General features: G+C 44.4%; 1 protein-coding gene and 1 pseudogene across 4 annotated transcripts in view; both read left to right on the top strand.

The window, feature by feature from the left end:
• The first annotated feature begins 543 nt into the window (after window positions 1-543).
• LOC139002208 (peptidyl-prolyl cis-trans isomerase FKBP1B pseudogene) lies at window positions 544-1005 on the top strand (annotated as a pseudogene).
• A 17066-nt stretch (window positions 1006-18071) lies between these two features.
• Window positions 18072-21591, top strand: part of ATP13A3 (ATPase 13A3) — a 114956-nt gene continuing 111436 nt past the window's right edge. For 2 of the 4 annotated variants that reach the window (XM_070406536.1, XM_070406537.1), the window contains exons 1-2: window positions 18079-18228; window positions 18992-19035. The gene's annotated coding sequence lies outside the window, so the exon portion shown is untranslated. Of the gene's footprint in view, window positions 18229-18991; window positions 19036-21591 lie in introns of all 4 variants that reach the window. The other 2 variants (XR_011470312.1, XM_070406538.1) reach the window with 2 other exon arrangements.

The raw sequence follows: 21591 nt of genomic DNA on the forward strand, positions 1-21591 counted from the left end.
TCAGGCTGAAACCGGCAGTCCAACATTTCCTGAGGGGTCCTGGGGTGCGAGAGGGTGCAGGCCAGGCTGAGGGACCCCACCGGTGCACGAATCCATGCACTGGGCCTCTAGTATGCATATAAGATCTTTGGTTAATCTCTTCCCACTTTTCCCCATCCCCCTCCCCCTTCCCTCTGAGATTCATCAGTCTGTTCTATGTTTCCATGCCTGTGGTTTCTGCTCCTGTGTTGAGTGTCTGCCTCCTGATGGTCAGTGCGCATCATAGCTACCGTACAGTTGGCCTGTCGGCTGGTTGGCTGGTCAGCCAGTCACTTAGGCTTTTATATATAGAGATTTATTTTTTTTTAGCTTGGCATCTGTGCCTAATCCATTTTCCTCAGGTTGTGACAATATTTAGAATTAAACTTAGGAATTAAAAATTAATTCTACCATATCGGGATTGATAGTCATTTTAAAAACTTTAATTGATTCTCAGACTTAATGATTAGAGGAGACTTTGATATTAAGTAGGCTTCTTTCAGCTCACACAGAATCACTGGTATTATTCATGTCGGCAAATATTTATTGAGAGTGGTGGCGGAGAGGCGAGTCAGAGCACCAGAGGGATGTGGAGACAGAGTGAGCCAAGCCAGGGTCAGGGCAGCAGTGGGACCCTTGGAGGTGGGTCCAGTGGGACTGCAATGGGCAAGGAGATCGAGACCATCTCCCTGGGAGACGGAGGGACAGTCCCCAAGAAGGACCAGACGTGTGCAGTGCACTACACAGGAATGCTCCAAAATAGAAAGAAATTTGATTCATCCAGAGACAGAAACAAACCATTCAAGTTCAGAACTGGCAATCAGGAAGTCATCAAGGGTTTTGAAGAGAGCAGCCCAGATGAGCTTGGGGCAGAGGGTGAAGCTGACCTGTACCCCTGATGTGGCCTATGGAGCCACTGGCCACCCTGGTGTCATCCCTCTCAGTGCCACCCTCATCTTTGACGTGGAGCTGCTCAACTTAGAGTGAAGGCAGGAAGGAACTTAAGGTAGCTGGAGATGGCTGCTGCTCACCCTCCTAGCCTGCTCTGGCACTGGGACGGCTCCTCCTGCTTGGGGCTCTTGATCAGTGTGCTAACTTCGCTGCCCCACGACATTATCCATTCTCTCTGCCCAAGTTGCTCTGTGTTGGTCATTGTTCATGTGCATCTTGGCTTAAGGAAACTTCGGTTGCACATCAACATTTCAGGTTGTATGCATGTAGTGATGCATGTAGTAGCCATTCTTGATCACAGAACACAGATTTCTCGTTTGTACAATCTACACTGCCTTACCTTCACTTAAGCCAGACACACAAGGTACTCAGACATGAAATGTACATGGCGTACACAGAGGGACTTGAGCCAGTTACCTTTGCTGTCACTTTCTCTCTTAGAAATTGTTGGCTGCTTACTTACAAACTGTCCTCTTTGGAAATGACATGTAAAATAAAGGCTCTGTGCTTGACAAAAAAAAAAAAAAAAAAAATATTGAGCATTTTTGTTGTTGTTAATCCTCACCCGAGGATATATTTTCCATTGATTTTTAGAGAGAATGGAAGGGGGGGAGAGAGAGAGAAAGAGAGAGAGAGAGAGAGAGAGAGAGAGAGAGAGAGACATCGACTTGTTGCATTAGTTATGCATTCATTAGTTACTTCTTTTATGTGCCCTGACCGGGATTGAACCTGAAACCTTGGCATATTGGAATGATGTTCTAACCAACTGAGCTAGCCAGCCACAGCAATTTGCCATTCTTTAATTGTTATTATTATTTTTAAAAATGTGTTTTTATTGATTTTAGAGAGAGAGGAAGGGAGAGGGAGAGATAGAAACATCAATGCGAGATATACATCGACTGGCTGCCTCCTGTACACCCCATATTGGAGAACGAGCCTGCAACCTGGGCATGTGCCCTGATTGGGAATCCAACTGGCGACCTCATGGTTCATGGGAAAATGCTCAACCACCGAGCCACACCGGCCAGGCTAGACTAGGCTATACACTATTGGATGGGAGCAGTGTTTTTGTCCTGTTGTTTCTCCAGTGCTTGGCGTATTCTAAAACACACAGTAGTCATTTGGTAAATAGTTCTTTAATGAATGATATGAATGATGGCAATACCACAAAAAGGAAGACTTTTTTTTTTAAGGAACCTCTCATTGAACCTCTTTTCCTTATGTCTGGCTAACCAGAAATATGTGAGCAGTGGTGATGGTTTGTCACTATGAATGGAGACCAGTAATGGTTCAGATAACCTTGCACTAAAAAAGGAATGAGATTGTTCCTCAGAGAAGAGAAGAATTTTGTGATATGAGAAAACTTTCTGAAAGGCCCAGGTGAGCAACATGCTGAGGATGGAGAAAGAAAACCTGGCCACATTTTGTCCTAGTTTTTCAAAATCCCTTCCCAGTCAGTCCATTTGTTCATCTACAACTTTAGGTCACGGTAAGATGATACACACATGTTTACAATGAAATGTTGCTAGCAAAACACTCAGAGTTTAGCCTTGGTTTCTGGTCAAATTTAGCAACAAATACCCACATCCACACTTGGAGATGCGAGTGGATCTCATAAATACTAGATCAGGGTCTCCTTCCAAAGCTTAGAAACTGCAGAGTAAGAGGCTGGGAGAAAGAAGGCGGAGGAGGGTATGAGGGGGATAAATGGTGCAGGACAGAGGCTTGACTTGGGGTGGTGAATACACAGTACCGTGTATAGATGATGAGTTGTGGAGTTGTGCACATGAAACCTGTATAATTTTGTTAACTCGTGTTACCCCAATAAATTCAATGAAAAGAGAAAAAAAAAAGACAAACAAACAAACTGAAGAGTGGCTGTTTATGGAACCCATCACAGAACCCCACTGTGCGCTCAGCATTCTGGGTTCGTCTTACTTACAATCACACACTCAGAACAAGATGAAACCCAGTGGGCCCAACGCACAGGTGGGGGAGGGAGTCTTAGGAAAACACAGCTGCAAGTCTGAGCTTGTGTGTAAATGTTTCTTTGCCTCATGCACATGCTGTTTGCTGATTTGCTTGGCTCTAGAAGCTAAGCTTTTGAGCTTTAAACTTAATCCTGAAAGACCTGAACTGATGCCTCTTAATTATGCCTGTGATGTAGTAAATCAACACCTTATTAGGAAGTCATTCACATATTCAATATTTAGGAACTTATTGCAAGAGAATTGCAACATATAAAGCCCTCCGGCTGGAAGAGATACTGCTAATCTGTTTTGTGTACAGAGCAGAGCTAGCTGACATTGTGCAAAATAGGGCTGAGCTACCAGTCCTGTACCCATTCATATATTTCATCAAACTAAAACACAACCTTCTATTTTATTTATTTATTTTTCAAAATTGTATATTTTTATTTATTTCAGAGAGGAAGGGAGAGAGAGAAAGAAAGATAGAAACATCAATGATGAGAGGAAATCATTGATTGGCTGCCTCCTGCACACCCTCTCCTGGGAATCAAGCCCGCAGCAACTTGGGCATGTGCCCTTGACCAGAATCGAACCCGGGACCCTTTAGTCCACAGGCCGATGGTCTATCCACTGAGCCAAACCAGCCACTAGGGCAAATCCAACCTTTTAAATAATGAAAACACCCAGTATAATTCTCCACCCCACCTTTCGTACATATCTTTTATCCCTCTTTGTGGTCTTCTTTATTAAGACAAATTGAAATTAAGTCCTGATTTGCAGAGAGCAAAATTTCCAGGATTGAGTACCTTCTCTGTGCCAGGCACTGCTCTGGGCACTTGAAATATATCATCAAATAAAACAAAGACCTCTGCCCTTGTGGAGCTTATATTCTAACGGGAAACTTTAACAATAAACAAAAGTAGAATAAACAGAAAATTGTATAGGTTGTTGGAAGGTGACAATTGATAAGGAAAAAATAAGCAGTAAGACCGAGTATTGTTAGGGGTGGTGGTGGAGGGAGCTGCAGTATAAAACAGGTGGTCAGTCACATGGAAAGACCTGAGCAGACGAGAAGAAGGTGAGGCAGTTGGCAAAGCAAGTACTTGGAGGAAGAGCACTGCAGGAAGGACCAGCAGAGCAAAGGCCCCAATGTTGTGTGTGCTGCTTGTGTCAGTAGATAGAATAGTAAAATACTAATTTAAAAAAATTTTAAAGTCTATTTTTATTAATTTTAGAGAGGAAGGGAGAAGGAGAGAGATAGAAACATCAATGATGAGAATCACCAATTGGCTGCCTCCTGCATGCCCCACACTGGGGATCAAGCCTGCAACCCAGGCATGTGCAATGACCAGGATTTGAACCCTGACCTCCTGGTTCATAGGTCGATGAGCAACCACTGAGCCATGCCAGTAGGGCAAAATAGTTTCTCCATCAAAATATCTATTGGATTTCCCTTTTAATGTATTGTTGGGCTCAAATGAAATAATAGATCAGGAAATTCTTTCCTTGTAAAATGAGAAGAAAAGAATGCTAACATGTGACTTGAGCAGCAGGGAAATATTTACATGGAAGCATCTCTTCTTCAGGGACTGACACCAAGTGTAGAGATGTCCTAATTCATCTCAAGTAAGCAAAGTATGAAGGTATGTATGTATGTATGAATGTATGCATTTATCCATCCATCCATCCATCCATCCATCCATCCATCCACCTAGAGCAGCGGTTCTCAACCTGTGGGTCGCAACCCCTTTGGTGGTCGAACGACCTTTTCACAGGGGTTGCCTAAGACCATCCTGCATATCAGATATTTACATTACGATTCATAACAGTAGCAACATTACAGTTATGAAGTAGCAACGAAAATAATTTTATGGTTGGGTCACAACATGAGGAACTGTATTTAAAGGGCCAGAAGGTTGAGACCCATTGATATAGAGTGATGAATTTCTGATATTTCTCAAGTTCCTGGAAAGAATGATGAAGGTCAGTTACTCAATAATGATATAATGCGGTGGTTCTCAATCAGAGGCAATTTTGTCCTCTAGGGGACATTTGGCAATGTCTAAATGCATTCTAGATTGTTAAACTGCGAAGCAGCTACTGGCATCTAGTGAATGGAGACCAAGATGCTGCTAAATATCCTACAGTGCACAGGATAACCTCCTCTCCCTTCCTCTTGCCCCGCCTCCCAAATGATCCAGCTCAAATGTCTATAATGCCAATGTAGAGAAACTTTGATTTAATTTAATGTGAGGCACAATTAAATATTGAATCTCAGTCCAAAATCCTGGACCAATCCTCCAAATAAATATTGGGATTTGGGGAGACTTACTCCAAAATTCCACGCCATAAAGTACTTGTATATAAGGATTTCTGGTACAAAGAATTAACCAATCAGGTACTGCATGTTTTAAAAATTATTGCAGTACACTGTGATAAAAATCACTGATAAGAGGGATTAAAAATGGAGGCAGAGTAAGTGGATGCTGCATGGACATGCTCCCAGGAACAAACTGGAATTACAACTAAAATATAGAAAAACTTCCTGAATAATCAACAGAAAACTCGCAGGAGAGAACTCTGATACCTGAGGACTGAAAGTGAAGATCGCATAGAGACTGGTAAGAGGGGCGGAGGTGCAAAAGGGCTGGCCAGGTGCCCACAGACAGCAAATGAAGTCCTGGAGAGATATCTCAGTTGTGGGGGTTGCTACTGAGAACTCTGGGATCTAGTCCCCAAGCTGGGCTCCCCAGCAGAGAACACCAAAACTGAGGAGGGTACTCACATAACATCTGGCAATGGGGTGCTGTCTGCCAGAGAGTAACAGCTGAAAATTCAGGCATCCTCTCAAAAGGCCAACACACAAAATTCCCGGTGGAGCCACCCACCTTGTGCTCCAGAAGAGGGAGGGTGAAGTGGACTGGAGCTGTGAGAGCAGAGGCCAGGACAGGGGATTTGGGGGATAGAGCTCAGAAGGTAGACACCCCAAGTTTCCTGGGCTGAGTCATTCGCTCACACAATGGAGGACATCTTTCCCACATAGACATTTGCCTTGCCTGTGGGGAAGACAGTCAACACCCCCTATTGGAAAACACCTTGCCCTGGGGCCATGTAAGAGATTAAAAATAACAATTAGCCTCCAGACAGAAGCAACTTCACCCTGTTGAAAAAAAATTCTCAGCCACACCTGAGGATGATTGCCTGGGGGGCAATTCAAGTCAGAATCCTATCAGTCTATAGGCAGAGGCAGTTTCTGGAGGCTTTGAGTTTATGCCTGATCTAATTAGTCAGAAATGGCCTTTAACACTGCTCTGTACTAGAGATTGAGAGGTGTAGAGGATCTACATAATACATAGTCACAAACCCAAACAGAAAGCCATAATGAGGAGACAAAGAAACAACCCTGAAATGAAAGAACTAGAGCATTCTCCAGAAGAAGAGATAAATGAAGCAGAGATAAGAAATTTATCTGAATCAGAGTTCAGAGTAATGATGGTAAAAAATGCTCAACAGCATGAAAAAAGATATAGTTACTATGAAAAAAGAACAGTCTGAGATAAAGAATGACATATCACAAATAAAGAACACATTGGAAGGAATGCACAGCAGATTAGGGGAAGCTGAGGATCAAATCAGTGAATTAGAAGATAAGGTTGAAAATACCACTCAGTCAGAAAACCAAAAAGAAAAAAAACAATTAAAAAGAGTAGGACAGCTTAAGGGAGCTGTGGGACAACGTGAAACATAACAATATTAGAATAGCACGTGTGCCAGAAGAGGCAGAAAGGGAGAAAGGCATAGGGAAGATGTTTGAAGAAATAATGGTAGAAAACTTCCCTAATTTGGTAAAGGAAAAAGTCACACAAGTTTCAGGAGGCACAGAGAACCCAAAACAAGAATAACCCAAACAGACCCAAACCCAGACACATCATAAATGAAATGCCAAAAATTAAAGACAAAGAGAGAATCTTAAAGGCAGCAAGAGAAAAGAAAACTTGCCTATAAAGGAGTTCCCATAAGGCTGACACCTGATTTCACATAAAAAATCACTGATATAGGCCAATCAGTAGAATCAAAGAGATTCTACTGATTCTACTTCTCTGACTGATCCCTAACTCTTGGGATCAAGAAGGGCCAAATTTACTGAAAAAAATATTAAGAATTTTAAACCTCCTCCTAAATTTATTAAAACTATAGGCTCATTTATTCAATATTTACTGAGTGGCTGCTACCTGGTGGTTATTTTTCTAGTCACTGAATAACATCAAGAAAATTCTTGATTTCATGGAGGTCACGTATCTATAATAAGTGATACAAAGTTGAATGTGACTATCTTCTCTCTTGGAGCTTGTAATTATTTCAGTGACTATTTGAATTGGTATGGAGGAGGGTGGAGCTGGGCATGATTTTTATTTGTTGGAACACATGATTTCTAATGGAAAGATAAAATCAAGTATTTCAGGAACCCAAGAAACTATTAGGTAATCCTTGAAGGAATATTTGAGATCTTTAGGGTCCTGAGTTTTCTTTAAGCTTATTATTATTCAAAAATGAAACTAAGTTTATAAATTTATTTAAAGATACCCTAAAAATCATATAAGCTTAAAAGATTATAAAGGGGACTTTTAGTAAAGCCCCACAAGGTTTCATTGTGATTGTCTTTGCTGGTAATACGGGCTATTTAAGCACATTTAAGGAGTTTAGTGACAAAGAACATCTTGGGAATAGTGAGATGTTTCTGGTGGTCTCCACCTTGAAACCTGTTCTCTTTTGCTTTCTGCCTGCAGCCCTTGGGGAATTTGCAGAACCTCAAGCTATTTGGACTCTGCTTTTCAAACTGGATTACATTAAGGTAACCTCATGATGGAGGTATGTTGTGGATCAATTCTGTTTTGAAATGTTTATGAAAGGGATTATTTGGCAATGAAACTTCTACATGGGAGTTCAATCAGTATTGCCTTAGTTTACCAATTCTGATGAGGCATCTTTGCTTTGAGAGGGGAAAAAACACAAGAAGAACAAATGGGATGGTTTGCTTTCCTCAAAAAAAAAAAAAAGAACAAATGGGTTCTTTTTCTTTATTACTACTAGTATAAGGAAGCAACTGTCTTTAGCAAACAGACAATAACAAACAGCTTTCTGGTGATCTTCTGGAGATATTGAGCTGTGGTTTATAGTGCAATGAAAATCTACTGGCCTGAGAGAGGTGATCAGGAGCCTGCCAGAGCTACTACCTATAGGCATGTCACTGAGCAATTCTTTTTTGCTGCCAGGAGAGCACAGGAAACATTCGACCACCTGCAGCTGGGCTTGTTCTTCGTTGGCTCTAGAAGCCAGAACTGACAGATCTGAAAATAGGTCACAAGTGACTAGTAGTCCCTGAGAGGCTTACAGGAAGTAGCTGCAAAGGTCAGGAAAGTTTTTAACGACTATACAGGAGGCCGGTGAGTGATAGGCTTTGAGGAACTTGTCTGCTTGGTATCTGAAATAGCCACATGGTGAAGCTGCCTGGAGACGGAAAGACAGGCTGTAGACATAAACCTGCTACCTGAACCCCACAAGAGGTACCTTTGCTCTGCTGTGCAAAAAACCCAGGTCTATCCAGGGGAATCATCTTGCAGGACTCAAGGGATGATCAGAATGATTTACAGCATTAACTTCAGAAACCCAGTACAGTATCCCCAAGTGGAGAGTCAAAGATTGGAATGAAAAATCTCTGAATTAATTTCAACTCTGAGATATTGGGATCCCATGAAGTCAGATATATGTTTCTGTTAATACACATTTTCATGGGTCATTTGTAACTGAAGTTTATACCTGAATGCTATTTCACTGACACAATTGTTATAGTACAAATGTTAGGATAGAGTTACAATCTTTGTGTGTGTGTGTGTTAATCCTTACCAGAGGATATTTTTCCATTGGTTATTTTTAGGGAATGTGGAAGAGAAAGGGAAAGGCAGAGAGAAACATTGATGTGAGAGAAACATATCGATTGGTTGCCTCCTGTATGAGCCCTGACCTGGGCATAGGCTGAGGAGAAGCCTGCAACCAAGGTATGTGCCCTTAACTGGAATCGAACTCGGGACCTTTCAGTCTGCAGGCTGATGCTCTATCCAATGAGCCAACCCAGCTAGGGCAAGTTATAATCTTGACATGATTTTTCACTTGTACTATTGGCCCAAAATGCAACTTCAGAGCCAGCTTGAATGTGGGGACTACTAGGCTCCTAATAACTATTGTCTTACCCATACAAACAGGCAGGACACCATAGAGCAGGGGTCAGCCAATTTTTCCTGTAAAGGGCCAGATAGCAAATATTTGGGGCTTTTTAGGTCATGTGGTCTCTATCCCAGCTACTCAATTCTGCTGTTGTAACACAAAAGCAGCCATGCCAATATGTAAATGAATGAACATGTCTGTTCTGATAAAACTCTATAAAAATAGGTGACTGGCTTTGACCTGGGGTTCTAAAGGGTAAAAGCATGGGCTCTGGAGTGAGGCTCAAAACTTTGGCTCTATTATTTGGTAGCTGTGTGACCTTAGAGAACTTAATTAATTTCTCTGTGCTTTGGTCTTTTCATCTCTAAATTGATAATAGTACTTACCACACAGTGTTGTTATAGAAATTAAATAAGTAAATTTGTAGTACTAAACAGTTCCTGTTACCAAAAAGGGGATCTGGCCCCAAATGGGTCTGCCTAGGGTGGGCGAATAGTGTGTGGATTCTTGACTTCATGCAGGAAAAATGTCACAATACGAGTCCAGGTGACTCAATGAGGGAATGTTTATTAAAGCTGGGGACAGTGAAACAAGAAAGGGTTTAGCATAGAAGAAGCATCAGGAGAGCCTAGGCTAGGCTGCCTTAGCTCTCTGGGAAGTCAGAGTAAAGCAAGCCTTGGGAGCAGGTTCAGGGGATTAGCCTGGGACGAGTGGTCACTGCCTATTACTCCCCTGGTTGCAAGCCCAGTGGTGCTTTTTAGGGTTTAGGAGATGCATGCCTGTGGGGAGGGAAGAAGTGGGGGAAGAAGAGTGGAAAAGGGAATGGCACAGGCTGCTCCCCATAGGGAGAGTGAGCCCTGGGTACTTTGTCTTGAGGTTTATATCTTTCTTGAAGGCGAAGACAGGAATCTTAGGGGAGGTCTCAGCAGAATATTCATCAGTTTCTAGGTGTTCTCCTTCAGGGTCGTGGTCTCCATTGATTGGTCAGTGTCAGGGCAGGAGGTCGTTAGTCATTGCCGCTGGTCCTGGTCTCACTGACCTGGTTTTGCTGCTTTTCTGGGTCTGGAGCTGAAGTACAACTGAGGCCTAGATGTTATCCCTAGGGAGGTGGCCTTCTGTATCTGCTATAAATTGCTCTGCGAGTTTGTTCCCTTATCTGTCTCAGTTTTCCTATTCCACCTGTCCTGGCTTGCTGGTCTGTCTCATTCCTAGCAGATAATAAGTGCTATGTAAGTGTTTGTTAGATAATCAACCATTTTGTGAAGTGGGTAATATAATTTCCATTAAAATTGAGGTTCAAAAAAATAAACACATTACTTCTAAGAAGACTAAGCCTTGAACCTCGTTTTCCCATCTGCAGTACAATTGCTCTTTACTCATCAGAGGTTACATCTAAACACTAGGAAATTTCCTGTAACAGTCTTCATAGACTGTCAGGCCTTGCCCCTGAAACCATAAGTTAAAGGGCCACTTGTATTTGTCCTCTTCCCATCCATACAAGGAGTTACTACAAGCAGCAGTGTGCTGGAGCCAGATTGTGTCAGCTCATTAGAATAGATTGCTAAATTTTCAGGAATTTTGTGAGCAGCTTAAACTGCTGGTAGCTTGAAATTCACCAAAGGGGGAGTATTTACACCACAAAATTGGCATGTGCTACAAATCATGGCTTTTTTTTTCCTCTTGGAGGACTAGTGTACTAGCACATGACTAGCTATATGCCAACAGTGAGCACTCCTCCAGAAGGGGCCCTATGTCCTAAATAGTGAATTGGTAAACAATATTCAGTGACACATCATATCCTAGGGCACCACAGCCTGAGAAGAATGCTGGGCCACGGCTATTGCTTTGTTGAAGAGCCAGGGGGGAAAAGATTACATTGCTTAGCAACAGAAACTACTCAGTGGTGCCCCTGGACTCTGATGTCCAGACATCTGATTCACAGCTTTGCTCCCTGTTCCAACACACACACACACACACACACACACACACACACAAACACACACACAGAGAGAGAGAGAGAGAGAGAGAGAGAGGCCTGCATGGAGTTCAATCTAAATAGGGACATAATGGTTTAGGAAGAGCTAAAGGAAAGAGAGAGCTTGTTAGGCAAACATCATAATAAAATACTTTTAATGGCCACTTTTTCTGGGAAAGACAGTGAGTGCTGTGATGTTTTTTAAAAAGCTTTTCTTAAGGTGAAGTCTTCCTAATCTAACCTTTTATGGAAGCAGCAGAAGAAATATAAAAGAGGGCTGGAGTTAGTCAAAAGGACAGTTAAAGTTACTTCCTCTTGTGAGGTCATGAACCTCATTTTTCGTCTCTATAAGATAGGAATCATAACATCCCATTGCTAGTCTGACATAGCACTTGTGAAAATCAATAATAATTTGTCATTTACTTACTTGGCATACTTATTATTGAGCACCATCATGTGTTAGGTCATCTGCTAGGGCAGTGGTTCTCAACCTTCCTAATGCCGCGGCCCTTTAGTACAGTTCCTCATGTTGTGGTGACTCCCAATTTCATTGTTACAAATTGAACATAATTAAAGCATAGTGATTAATCACAAAACAATATGTAATTATATATGTGTTTTCCGATGGTCTTAGGCGACCCCTATGAAAGGGTCCTTTGACTCCCAAAGGGGTCGCGACCCACAGGTTGAGAACCGCTGTGCTAGGGGCTGATGATATGTGAGTTAGGTCCTTGCTCATGAGGAGCTCAGCCTCTGGATGCTTAAACAAATAACCCAGAGTTTAGATCCCAGAAAATAATCCCTATGGCTTAATTTGGTCATATTGGTGAAGAGTTTGGTCCTGGAGCTAAGTTGCCTGGTTGAATCCTGGCTGTGCTGTTGTTTCCTAGCTCTGTGACCTTGAATGAGTTACTTAACTTCTTTTTCTATTCCATAACATGTAGTTTTAAGCTTTCTTCAGTTTCATCTGTAAACATAGAGATAATAGTACTTCCTAGGATTACTCTAAAGATTTAATGATTTAATACATGTAAAGTTTACTCATCTATAAAAAAATATAGATAATAGTAACTGCTACGTTTAGTATTGGCATGTGCTGTGATGATCAAATGACAAAATATTCAGAACTGTAGAATAAAAACCATGAATATGCCATGGACTCATGGAGGACACAGACACTAAACAGTGTCATTAAACAGACACTACTTATTCAAAGCTGTAAAGGAAGTGAAAAAGGCACACAGAAGAGCCGGTGCTTAGCCTGGGAGTCAGGGCAAGTATTTGAAGGAGATGACGTTTGAGAATGTAAATTTATTCACTCAGGTATTCACTTATCAGACTACAGACATCTGAGAGTCAACCCCATGCCCAGCTTTCTAGTGTTGGGTCTATAGTGATAAATCAAACAAACTCAGTATCTGCCAATAGCACTAACATGAAGAGTCTTGGGGGAGAAAGAGGGGATGCTTTACGTGGCCCTTACCCATAATTCCAAAATTCCTTGCCCCATTTATAAAATGCACAACTGATACTTTTTAAAATCTTAGTAGAGTGCCATGCAAACATAGCCTCAAGACAAACACTTACTTCCTCTTTCAAAAAGATTGCCACTTTTAAGCCCCTTCTAGAAAAAATCCAGAGCTGCATCTGGTCCTCATCTTCACAGTGTGGAGTCTATGTATGTATGTTGAATACACACATAAACTCAGACAATTAAAATTGTGATAGTTGTTATAAAGAAAATAAATGAAAGGCATCAGAAAATAAAGAATGAGGGTCTGGGGAAGGCCTTTTTTCAAGAACTGGTGTACTCGCATTTAAGCCAAGAGCTGAAACTTGTAAGCGTTAGCCAGGCAAGGAAAAAAGGGAAGAGAAAGAAGGATTTCTCAAAAGTCCTGAGACAGGAAAGAGCTTGGTGTGTTTAAGGAACTGAAAGAAGGCCTACTGTGGCTGGAATGAGGTGAGATAGGGAAGGAGATCTAGGGGTGCGAGGAGGGTAAGGGTGGAGGAGTGCCAGGAGGAGAGTAGGCAGGCCATATCCAGCATTGGACTTTATTGGTCAAAGAAGTTCACTTTATTCTCAGTGAAATAGGAAGCAACTGAAAGCCTTCATCAAGAGCTGTACTCCAAGTCACACTCAGTAATACATCTGGCTGTAATGTGAGAATGGCTTGGAAGGGGGAAGGGGTGAAAGTAGGGAAATGAGCCCTGGTCGGTTTGGCTCAGTAGATAGAGCATCGGTCTGAGGACCTAAGGGTCCCAGGTTCAATTCGGGTCAAGGGCACATGCCTGGGTTGCAGGCTCAGTCCAACCTGCAGGAGGCAGTCAATCAATGATTTCCTCTCATCATTCATGTTTCTGTCTCTCTCTTCCTCTCCCTTCCTCTCTGAAATCAATAAAAATTAAAAAAAAAGAAAAAGAAAGAAAGTAGGGAAATGAGTTGGGGCTAAGGTAGTATTTCCAGGTGAGAAATAGAGGCAGCTTGGATTATGCTAGTGGCAGTAGAAATGGGGAGATGTGGAAGGTTTTAAAATGGATTTAGTATTGGATTGAGAAAAATGACCCCCAGGTTTCTGGCTTAAGCAGCTAGGTAGGTAACAGTGTGTTTTGCAACGGTTGAGAAGACTGTGAAAGGAGCTGGTTTGGAGAAACAGGGCAAAGAGTTGAGTTTTGGGTAAGTGAACTTAGGAAATAGCAGTGAGACATCATGCGAAGGTGAACTATGGCCCAGGGTCTGTGAAGAGAGACCTGGGCTGTGGGTATATGCTGGAGAGTTATTAACGTCCACACAGATGTTAGCTACAGCCATGGTGGGTGAGGTCAGCTGGGGGAGTGCATGTGAATCAATGCTCTTATCCTTTTTGGGGGATCCCAGACACATTTGTGAAGTTGATGAAAGCTGTATTTCTTCCTTTCAAAGTATTTGCATTCAAGTTTAAGGAATTTATAGACTTCCTGAAGCTCATCCACAACTCCTGTAGATTTATAGATGACAAATTAAAACACACACAGTAAAATTGGGGGAAAATATCATTTAGAGGACAGAAGAAGCACCCATGGTTGAGAAAGAGTAAAAAGAAAAGGAGGAAGATTTCCAAAAGTAAGTTATCAAACTAACAGAAAAGTGTTTCAAGAATGGGAGGTAAATGCTGATGAGAGGACTAGAAAGATAAGGCCTAAAAAGTGTCCACTTGCCTTGGCAACAGCAGTGACCTACGGGAGGTAGAGTTTGTGGAAAGTAGAGTTATAATGTACTGGGGAAGCTGTTACCTATTTGTTATCTGTTACCTATTTGTTATCTGTTACTGGGAGGGTTGTGATCATGGGTTGGGTCTTACAGAGTGAGCAGGATCAGAGGAGGAAAAGGCTGGACCCAGCATGTACAGCAGCCCAGCCCAGAATCATCATTTGCGGAGAATCAATAAGCCTTCCAGAACGTCTCAGGGCTTGCTCTACTCCCTCTCTCCTTTTCTGGTTTCTGGCTTCTCCTCCTTTTCTGGCTCAGGTTTTTCCAGCAGCCTATAAACATACTCAAGCCTTTCCCAGTGACTCAGTATGTCCTCCCATCTGTGTCCAAATTCTCTTCATTCCATACTCAAAACATCTGTAGCAGGGGAATTTTTGAAAATAGTCACTTGCTCTTTTTCTCCCTATAGGTTTCCCTTGCCAGGGTGTGTTGCCTTACTCTGGGGATTTCGGCTGCCTCTTGAAGTTTGGGGCTCTCCATGGTCCTTTAGAATCCTGAGTGCATTGACAGATTGATGCTGGATGCTTTGGTCATATACACGCAGCCAGAAGCCAGGGGGATCTCTGCTGGATTTTAAATAGGAGTGCATTTTATTTATTTATTTTTTAAAAATATATTTTATTGATTTTTTACAGAGAGGAAGGGAGAGGGATAGAGAGAGTTAGAAACATCGATGCACACCCCCTACTGGAGATGTGCCCGCAACCAAGGTACATGCCCTTGACCGGAATCGAACCTGGGACCCTTCAGTCCACAGGCTGACGCTCTATCCCCTGAGCCAAACCAGCCAGGGCAATAGGAGTGCATTTTAGACACTTCATTCTGGAGGCTGATTGGAGAATGCGTTTGTCTGAAAGAGACTGTTAGGAGGCTGCTGCAACAGTTCAGGATGGAAAGGATGGCTAGAACACATACCAGTGAGAATGGAGGTAGGGAGTCAATGCTTACTAGGGAGGTGGGATAGATAGGACTGGGTGATCGGATAAGTCAGAGGGCTGAATCAAGAATGACTCACTCATTTCCAGCTTTCTAATTCTGATGACTGTAGATGGTGGTTCCCCGCAGACTGTAATGCCTTCAGCTGAGGGAGGGGCAGCTATGGAGGTAGAGGATGAGTTCAGTTTTGGATATGCTGAGTTGGAAGAGGTCTGGCATGGAGATCGCTGATTTGGTAGTTGAAACCATGAGGGTGGAGGTTATTCCCTGAGATTGGAGTGAGAAGAGCTGTGGGCATAAAGTGGAGTCTTGCATTTAAAGTGCATTCACAATTGGTGTCACTTAAGGGTGCCACCAAAGGAGGAAGAGGCCTTATTTGCTGAGAGGAGGCCAGATCAACAAGAGCTGAGAAATGAGGAAATGGGGCAGCCAGGGTAGACCACTGATTCAGAGGTCTGCAAGAATGAGAGAAACACTTGGAAGCCAACTGGAGAGGCATTTCGATTGGAGGGTTGGCTTGATAGTTTTGTTTTTAGGACTGGAGAGATTTGAGAGGAAACAGCCAGCAGCCAAGGAGCTGGGAGAGGTGGAGGAGTAGGCTTTAGGGCAGTGATGGCGAACCTTTTGAGCTCGGTGTGTCAGCATTTTGAAAAACCCTAACTTAACTCTGGTACCGTGTCACATATAGAAATTTTTTGATATTTGCAACCATAGTGAAACAAAGACTTATATTTTTGATATTTATTTTATATATTTAAATGCCATTTAACAAAGAAAAATCAACCCAAAAAAATGAGTTCGCGTGTCACCTCTGACACGCATGTCATAGGTTCGTCATCACTGCTTTAGGGCTCAGCTTCTTACAGTTTGTCCAACACTTCCACATCCCTATCTCATTTAATTATATGAACACCTGTGAGATTGAAACAAAGAAACAAACGGTGAGACTGAGACCCGGTGTTGGGAAGAGAGATGTGGATCTATGCCAGCCCAGTGCACTGTCCATGCCACCATGCCTTGTGCAAGAACGCTGTTCAGCTCTGCACAATCTAGGGGGCCAGGAGCAGCGTTTTCCTGGCTCCTGGTGTGGTGATATCCGTGCTGTTGGACTCTGGGGGCGGCGCGCTGCCCCAGGTAAGGTATCCCCAAGTGTCGCGGACCAGGCGTGGCAGACCTCAGGAGTATTGCCATGTGCTGTGACCCAAAGCCTGAATGCTCCCTGTCTCCCGGAAAATGTTCCAGGTGGGTGGACCAGGGGCTTCTCCATGCGTTCCTTCCCTTTCTTTCTTTCTTTCTTTCTTTCTTTCTTTCTTTCTTCCTTTCTTTAAAATATATTTTGTTTTTTTACAGAGAGGAAGGGAGAGGGATAGAGAGTTAGAAACATCAATGAGAGAGAAACATTCATCAGCTGCCTCCTGCACACCCCCTACTGGGGATGTGCCCACAACCAAGGTACATGCCCTTGACCGGAATCGAATCTGGGACTCTTCAGTCCACAGGCCAATGCTCTATCCACTGAGCCAAACCGGCTAGGGCTCCCTTCCCTTTCTTATGCTAAAGCAACTAAGAATTCTGTTAACCGCAAGGTGGAATAACAATAACACTGTTAGCGGGCATCAACGGTGTGGGCCAGGTAGATTCAGAGCAGAAAGATGGCCAGAGCTGGGGCAGCAGGTGGCGGAGCACGCGCTCGCGTCGCAGAAGGGCCGCTGAGAAAACCAACCTCGGGATTTGTGTATCCGGCCGGGGCCCTGCCCGGAGATAAATCTTCTGCGGAGGGAAGTAGTTAATATGCGTCCAGCACTGTCGGAAGAAACTCCTTCCCGCCGGAGACGGTTTAGTGGGCGCGTGGGAGCTTTCACTTGGGACGCCTCCCAGTCCGCCCGAGGCAGGCAGGGCGTGCCCAGCCGGTTGTCACATGCGAATTATAGTAGTTTTTTGTTTGTTTCTGGAGCGTATGGGGTGGTGTTAAGGAATGAAAGATACCTGGGTTGGGAGCTAGGATCTGGTTTCCCCTCCATCAATGTAGCACATGCTTCCTCCCTGACCTTGGCTCCCGGCAAGTCAAGTTAAGCTCCTCCCTGGGCCTCAGTTTCCCTGATCCTAAAGCGAGGAGTTGGACTATGATCTTCCCTTTGCACGGCCAGGTGGCAAATTCCACCTCCTCTCGCCCCCAACCCCGGCCCCCCAAAATCCACTCTTTATTAGTAACCCCCCCAACACTCAGCTCTACGCTTTCTTTTCCTCTCCCGCTTGGGGGGCTCTAAAAGGGCGAGGGGTGGGCGGGGCCTGCCGCACCGCCCCTCCCCCCGCCGTTGGCCCCGCCCCTCCCGTCGTCCCCTCTGCGCCCCTCCGCCCTCGGCGCTGGGTTGAGGCAACCACGTGACCTCACATCCGGCGCGGGAGTCCCGAGCTCGCCGCGCGCGCTCCCCCGCCCGCCCTCCCGCCCGCCCGCCGGCTTCCCCGCAGCGTGATCCGAGCGCCGCCGCCGAGGGGAGGGGGGATCGCTACGTCGCTGGCGGCGGGAGGCCGTTGTCAAGAGCTGACCGCCCCCCTCCCCTGCCGGTCTCCCCCTGCCACCCTCCCTTGTTCTCGCTCAGCCCCGGCTGCACGCCGCCGCCGCGGGCGCCGAGGAGGACAGCGCGGACGTCCCTGAGCCCGGCTCGGCCCGGGCCCGCCGCGGCGCCTCCCTCCCTGCACCCCGAGCCGCAGCGCGTGGCGGCGGCGGCAGCGGCGCCTCGAGCCCGAGCGACCCGCGGCCGCCGGCGCCGGCCGAGGGCGATGGGGCTGGGGTGAGGCGAGGCAGTGCGGCGGCGGCGGCGACAGCGGCGGGCCGCAGCCCCGGCCCCCGGTGGCCACTGGGCTGCTCCAGCCGGGAGGCCGCCGAGGAGACGGCGCTGCGGCGTCTGGTGAGTGGCCCGGGGCTTTGTCTGGGCGCCGGAGGGCTGGGCGAGCGGGGCTGGGAGCGGGTGGATGGCGATGATGGGGGAGGTTGGAGGAGGCGAATGGGCTTGTCTGTCGGGGGTGGCGGGTGCCAGGTGAGCTTATGGTCAGCTCCCTCGGGCCGCAGTCGGACATCACTTCTCGGGGAAGGTGTGTGTGGCACCGGGAGGGGGTCTGGGACCGTCATGTCGGCCTGGGACAGGTGAGGCGAGGAGGCGGCATCCACGTTGTGGGTGCGAAGGCCTGGTGTGGACGCGCTGCCCCGGGGAGGGCGCGCCGGGGCCGGGGCTCGGGGGTAGGTCGGTGCCCCAGCCCCTTTAGAACGCCCCCACCCCCCCGGGTCGCAGGTGGGGTGTCGGCAGGGCGCTCGCCGGGTTTCTGCGGATGCCGACTCCAGGGATCTCGAGCTCGCCCTTAGCCCCCGAGCATAAAGCTCCTTGCTAATCGCCGTGTTTTCCAGAGAAACTGAGCGTGGCCCCGAGAGGAAAAAATGACTTGTGACTTGCCTAAGGCCTCCCTCTCGCTTTGATTCTTCCAGTGAGGACTAGCTAGAAAAACCAGGCCCTTTCCTCCAATACGGAGGTGGCCTTTCCTTCTCCCCAGGAGGCTCATAAGTTAGGTTCTTAGCCCCTCTTTTGGGGGTGGGAGGTGCTGGCCAATGAATGGGATTGGGAATGGGCAGTGGCTTCCCCTTTTGTGACAGGTGTTTATTGTTTCCTCTTCCCGTAGATCTGACAGAAACATCTTTGGCTCTCGGTGTCTGGACATAGGAGGTAGGCATTACTCACACAATTAACTGCTTCTAATCATCAGTGTCTTCGAGCTCCATTTAGTGGTTATATTAGTGCAAAATGAATGGGTATGGAGTCGTAAACCTCGAAACAGAAACCAGCGTTTCCTACACATGATTCTGAACTGAACGAGGGGAACATTTGTGTGTGTAATGACTATTTTAGATCTATGAGTCAGAAGTTAGAATTTTAAAATGCAGAAACGTTAAATATTTATTGCAAAAATGAACACTGTTTTCTAAAAGCTTTGTTGCTAAAGTGAAGGTTTTCTGATTGGATTGTCTTTTGAAGGGTGATCACGCAGTAAAAATGTTCTACCTTTGGTTAGAACTCAGACTCTGTACCAAGGCACATGTTTCGCCGGAATATAAGTGGCATTCTTTTCTCAAGAGGCTTGTTGCCTGGCTGAATAGGCTACAGTTGCCAAAATAAATGTATGTGGGCATCCCATTCAGGTTTAGCAACCCTTTTTAAAGGCAAATCTGTTCCTGGAAGTTGTTAGAAATAGTAAGCCTATTGAGCCCTGGCCAGTGTCGCTCAGCTGGTTGAAATAGTAAGCCTATTAATAATTGTTATGGAAATTTACTTTTGCTACTATCCTTGGTTTTGCATTATCCGCCATTAGATCCCCCCCCACCCCAGCATTAGATTGTTAAGTGATATTTTTTAAACATTGTTACAACAACAAAGCTTGTTTTGGGTCAAGGGATGGGTAGGAAAAGTGATGATACTGTTTGGTTGTCTCAATTTATTAGTACAGTTATAAATAAATAACAATATTAAGTAGTAGTTTATTCAGAAAATAAAGTTGAGATTTTTCAATTTGATGCAGTGTTCAAATAATGTAGTAGGAGGGCTGATTTCTTTGTCCAGGACAACCAGGAAGACTTATTTGGGGTACTTCTGGTACTTAAAAATTTAATTTACAATCTATAATAATAAAAGCATAATATGCTAATTAGACCAGATGACCTTCCGGATGGCCTTCTGGATGACCTTCCAGACTAAGCCACAGCTCCAAGGCAGAGGCAGCTGCCTCAGCAGCGGGGGCTGAGCCCCTTGCACAAATTTTGGAGTCATAAACCTCGAAACAAACCAGTGTTTCCTGCACATGATTCTGAACTGAATGAGGAGAACATTTGTGTGTGTAATGACTATTTTAGATCTATGAGTCAGAATTTTAAGTTAGAATTTTAAAATGCAGAAACATTAAATATTATTGCAAATTTTGTGCATCGGGCCTCTAGTTGGTTTGATAAGTTTCTACAGAGGAAAATAATTTTATAGTAGTTAGAGCAAAGCCTGGATGTCTAAACAGTATCTTCTGATGAGTTTTCTACTTGGTTCTGGCTTATTAGATATTAGAGCTAAAATACTTCTGTTGGTTTAGTTAGCCATTAATAGTTATCTCATTTAGGTAGCATCAGTTTCCCATCTATGTCATGTTTCAAGAATGAATTCTTATGTGGATAATAAGTGTGTGTTGGCAGCCCTAACCGGTTTGGCTTAGTGGGTAGAACATTGGCCTGCAGACTGAAGGGTCCCAGGTTCGATTCCGGTCAAGGGCATGTACCTTGGTTGCGGGCATATCCCCAGTAGGGAGTGTGCAGGAGGCAGCTGATCAATGTTTCTCATCGATGTTTCTAACTCTCTATCCCTCTCCCTTCCTCTCTGTAAAAAAAATCAATAAAATATATTAAAAAAAAAAAGTGTGTGTTTGCAGCTATAGCATTTTGTAGTAAAGAAAGCATGGACTTGGGAATCAGACCTGAATTTTATTTCTGACTTTCTTAGCTAGTTGTTTGACTTTGACCAGTGCTACTATATTGAGATACTTATTGAGTAAGCTTACTATATTTTATGTTTTGAATTATACACTTGACATGAAGTGTCTCACTTAAACTCCATTTTACAGAAGAGGAAACATGTTCAGAGATGTTAGATTGCCCAGAGTCACATACAGTTAACCTGGTAAACCTAATACTAGAAACCCCTGGTCACCTACAGTAACAGAAGCTAGGATTCTGGCTGTCTTCAAAGTCCCTTATACTCTAAGTTGCTTAACTTCTCTGTTTTTCATATTCCTTTTTTTTTAGTTAACAAAGAATACTTATACCTCCGAGTTTTGAGGATTAGCTGAGGACATAATGTAAAGAAAGCAGTACTCTTCCTGTCACATAATATATAGTAATTCCTTTCACTCTTCCATTCCATTCACTTCATCAAGATGTGCTTGTATACCATGGTGATTTCGCAACCACTGTGAATATAAGGTCTTAAAATGTGAATATACTTTATTCCTAAGATTTATAGCAGTTCTAGGAAATGGGTTATGGTCAGATATGGGGGCATCCTCTGCAAGTTTGTCTTTATTCTGTATTTTTTCCCAGTGGTCTGGGTGGTGGTGGTGGAAATAAAACTTTAAGGTGGAAATGACAACAAGGTGATTGTTAATTTCTAAAATCTTGGAAGACAAATAGAATTTCAAAATTAATCTTGATTGCTTGGTTTATCTAAAGCTGGATTCTGTTCATGGGT

The sequence above is a fragment of the Myotis yumanensis genome, unplaced genomic scaffold, assembly GCF_028538775.1.
Source record: "Myotis yumanensis isolate MYYU_CA2020_CCGP unplaced genomic scaffold, mMyoYum1.0.hap1 SCAF_2, whole genome shotgun sequence".
In the NCBI taxonomy this organism is placed as follows: Eukaryota; Metazoa; Chordata; class Mammalia; order Chiroptera; family Vespertilionidae; genus Myotis; species Myotis yumanensis.